Here is a 5,069-nt window from a genome sequence, read left to right on the forward strand (position 1 = left end):
GCCCATAGGATACATAGGTGTAGCTTTACTCGTATTTCAGACGGTTTACCGTTGACCAAGAGACTAGCTGATTACCGTGGGCTAAGAACACCGCCAGATCAGATCTAGCGCATCCGGCGCAACAGAAAGAGAGAGGGGCCGGCGAGATCGATGTAGCCATGGAAACTGATTAAGGAACAGCTACCTCGGCAAGCAAGTTGATTGCCCGATCTTCGCCGGCGGAAGCGCGGCTGCCGTCGGCCGTCGTCCTCAACGCCCAGCTAATCTTTATCTTTATCTTTACCTCTTTGTCTTTACCTCTTTATTACCTACTAATAACGAAATTTGTCACCACAGGGGGTGGTTGGAAAATACACGGTCGCTGTAGGGGTCGGCTGGGAGGATGGTAAATTTGATTCGTCTTCTAGAGCAGCAAGATTCTGAACGAGGCCGAACACAACAGCGAGGCCAGCTTCAGTTCTCTGAATCTCCAGTTCCGTGTCGTGATTTGGATGGAATTGGAGACCGTGTCTTTCTCCAACATAAATCAATTTCCAATGTAGTCGAGTTCGAGTCTCTGTTCTTCTCCAACGCAAAAGCATGTAGTGCCCGACCCGGATTGGACTTGGCTGTAATAATAAGGAGGGATCCTCGACCGGAACGTCCATCAGGCCGCGTCCCTCGACCAGAATCTCCATCAAAACTCATCACATTGCAACTTTCAGAGAAACATCCAATGTCTCTGGCTGAGGAAAATCATTCGTCCAGCCGTGCTATGCCGAGTTCGCTGGCGGAAGAAGAACACCCGTCGAGCCCTCCATCGCCTGAGGCGGCTACACCAGAGGTATTTCTCCCCTTGAAAGTTACTACACCTCAGGCTAGCATGTTTGCATCTCTGAATTTTTTTAGCGATTTGTTCATGTTTGTTGTCTGAACAAGACACATATCTGAAGATTCAGTATTGACTTATACCTTGGAGTTTACATCTGTTGTATTGTTCCTCTATTCTAAACTGAACCATGCTATCCGAACAAGTTTGGGCCTACACATAGTCAAAAGTTTGAGTGATAATTATGTTCCAGTTGCATTTATATTCAGATTTCAGAGAAGGAACAAAGTTCCATGAAAAACAAATTGTTAGTGTGTTCCTTGACGTTATACACCTGAGCACCCCTACTGTTAGCACCAAAATTAGCATTATTCTTGGCATGTATATAAATGCTTTGTTTGCATGATTATTTGATTGAAGTAGGGCAAAATGACAGTAAACTGAACCATGAAATTTTAGAATCAGAAAGTAGGCATATACATCGTCATTAGCTCATTCTTCTGAAGTTGCTCCATGTTACTCCAGTTTTAGGGCTCCAGAAGCTTAACCATTGCAATTTCTTTAACCCTAAAAACAATTACCTATGCTTCTTTTGAGAGTGAAAAAAAACATGCCTATGTTTTTTTTGTGAGGGTTAAAAAGATGTCTATGCTGATTCATAATGTTAGTGTTTCTCTAGAAGAACTAATGTTACAGTTTTCTCTCTAACTATCCAGGAGGAAGAGCTCTGCAGAGATCTCCGAGGAAGCCGGCGCTATTATCCATCGAGAAACGAAACCGGCGGCGTCGATGGCGCTAGAGCCCTAGATGGGTCTGATGCATCTGTTTCTTTTAAGACAATACTGCGTCTGGTGCTGTGGAAGTGAGGAGACGGAAAAGCAACAGGAAGTGCTCATGGGCTGGAACGGCCAGATGGATTCAATTAGGCCTTTACATTTTGTCCAATCACTATTCTAACAGACCGGGAAGACCAAAGTGGGCCTAGCAAATGTAAATATCGCATTGAGCAACATTTTTTTCTTCTTCTTTTCGGAAGGGGCAATTCCCCAGACGCGGATTTTACCCTCTGGGGCATATGCTCCCTAATGAAAAGCAAAATCAAAATAATATTAAAAAATTATAAATTCTAAAATTTATAGATAGTCTGCTTCGTCGGTGAAAAAAAAAGTGAAACATTTGACGCCCGGAGGGCCATGGTTGGAGAATGAGGATTCATTTGGAATCTGAGGTGGGAGAGGTACGAGACGATGGATTTTTGAACACTAATTGTTGGCTACATGCGCAACAACGACTCTGAACTAGCAGCTACCAATAAAACACCTACACTCTCAATGCACCCAAAAAAATGGCAAAATAAATAAGAAATGAAATATAATATTCTAAAAAAACACCTTCTCAGAGTAAAAAGTAATCGGGTTTTTTTGAACAACAAAAAAATTGATTGAAAGAATATTTCATACACAACTACTATTTCATATAATGAAATGAAAATGACGAGCTGAAATAGATCATGACAAACATGATTAGGGTACGCTCAAATGTCAAAGTACAAAATGAAATACTAAGTGTAACTTTATTTCTAACGTTTACAATAATTAAACTAAAAAAGGTCTTGCATAATGGCATAAGGAGCAGGTTATATCTAAATTTTCGCCCGGTGCAACGCACGGGCATTTGTACTAGTAATTAATCATGGGACCAAATAGTAAGAGTAATACATCATGTTGGAGGAGCATACCTTGCCTAGAAGACGGGGCGGCGAATCAAGCAATCCTTGAGATCGATGCACCTGATTGCTGCCAAGGCCAAGATGATTAGACGACCGAGCTTGTAACTGCAACTGCTCTCCCTTCCTCCGGTTCGACGACCTTAATTCCTTCCCCGTCAACGCCTCCAGGCTCCAGCTAATTAGTACTCCCTCTTTCCAAAAATACTTGTCATCAAAATAAATAAAATGGAATATATCTAGATGTATTTTAGTTCTAGATACATCTTTTTTTTATCCATTTTAATAATAAGTTTTTTCGGACGGAGGAAGTACTGCACTACCGCTACTGCTACCGCTACCGCATCTGATATTTTCTATGTTCTACTTGCAGTTGCAGCTAGTATAATACTCTTGTTTAATGACCCAGAATAATTAAGCAACTAGAGCACATGGTATGCTGGGGCGGTGGGCGTAATCCTTATATATAATAACTACTCCCCCACGCGTTATGGGACGAAGGGAGTAGATGACACCCCGCGTGTTTCAAGATCTCATGGCAAAATATCATAACACGAGCTCGTCATAGAAAACAATAACATGATCTCTCGGCTTATCCTAATGATTCTACAACACTCCACAAATTTCGGATCAGATCTTGCAGCGACAACGGAAGAAAAGGTGAAAAACCAAAATCTCATCTATTTTTCTCACCTTTTCTTTGGCTGACCTCGGTTACAGTTGGCGCAACTCCTCACCATTGAATCCGACGATGTGTAGGTCGTCGTAGCTCCTCCCCATAAAATCCGGCGGTGGTGGGAGTTAGAGAAGTTAGATGATGCGTCGTTACCAAGGAGCAGCAAAGAGGTGAACATGTGTGTGGAGCTCGGTCGCAGACCATATGGAATGCTGCAGTGGCACATGTCATCGCAGCTCCTCGCCGTTGAATCCGGCGGTGGCAGGGGTTGGTGAGGTTGGATCCAGCGTCGCTGGAATAGCGGAGAGGTGAAGGTAACTACACAACAGATGGCTGGGAAAAGGGACATGGGAGAGAAATAAAAGATGAAGAAACACAAGCGGTCGACGAGAACGTCTCATCCCACTAAACGCGCATCGCCGGAAATCCAGGTCTTGAACCTTGATGGGCTAGGGATACCACTATCCTCCTAGCCATCGAATCACATGTTGGCTCGCTGTTGTCTTCCCTTTTCTACGGACAAACAAAACCTGAAAAAGGATGTGGACGAGTTGGTTCACATCTTGTGTGGTGAATGTAACATAACTTGCTTTGTTACTTAGAGGAAATTCTAAACAAACATTATGTCAGGTGTATTCTATTTAGAACCCTTTCCATGGAAAAATTAGTACAAAAGATTAAAAGATGAATGCAGAGTCAGAATTAGGCTGGGATGCACACATGGTAAGAACACTAGCTATGCTTATTGTGCATTAGCAGTTTATATCGTAGTGGAAGCAAGATTAATAAAAGGGAGCATTCTTCATCCTTCACATTGTTGTTATAATAAGTCATAAATTGTTGTGTTCTGTAAACATGTTCTACAGTCATCTTATTTCTAGATAATGTCTAAGTCGTGAACAACTATGTCTAGAACATTGGGTAAACATGACAAACATTTGTTTATTCAAAAAAATACATGGTGAACTTTTTGTTAATATTGTGCACACTTTTTAGTTACGCGATGAAAACTATCAAAAACATACATGATAATTTATTTTTAAATACACGATGAACATTTTTACATAAGTGATGACCTATTTTGAATCCACAAAGAATTTTTCTAAAACACATGACGGACATTTTTATAACACGTGACGAACATATTTCATTACATGACGAACATGTTTTGCACAAATGATGAGCATTTTATAAAAAAAGTTTCACCTAGCTACAAAATGTTCATCCACTTTCAAAAAATATTCCAGAAAATGTAAAAACATTATTTATATAATTTTATCACTTTCTTAAAGAAAGATTTGTACTTCTATAGAAAAAAAAACATAGATAAAATTTCAGTGAACTATAACGAACGGAGAGAAAAAAGTCACAAAAACCCACATGCACGCGTGTTTTGTTGACTAAGCGTCAAATAGAGGGCATGCCTATGTCTTGCTTGTCGCAAGACGTAGGGCAGCCTAGCCTAAAGGCGAACCCAAGCTGACCCGGCCCAGGCATGCGCGAGGCAACAGCCTACTTTTTTCATTTGTTTTTTCTGTACTTTTTATATTTCAAAATATTCTAAATATATATATATATAGTAAAAAAAGACTTTAGATAAAACATTGAAAAAAGGGTAATCAAGCATTTGAAAAATGTTAAATATGTATAGTAAAATGTTTCTCATGTATACGAAAAAAGTGTACAAACAATATACAATGTGTATAAAATATTCGATAATGTATTTAATAAATTCTAATCAAGCAGTCGGAAAAAGTGTTAATGATATAATTTAAAAATCTTAGTCTAGAATTTCAAAAAATTTAAATTTGTATAGAAAGAATGTTTCCAACGAAAAAATATAAAATGTGTATGAAAAC

This window comes from Triticum aestivum, chromosome 2B, assembly GCF_018294505.1.
Source record: "Triticum aestivum cultivar Chinese Spring chromosome 2B, IWGSC CS RefSeq v2.1, whole genome shotgun sequence".
Lineage (NCBI taxonomy): Eukaryota > Viridiplantae > Streptophyta > Magnoliopsida > Poales > Poaceae > Triticum > Triticum aestivum.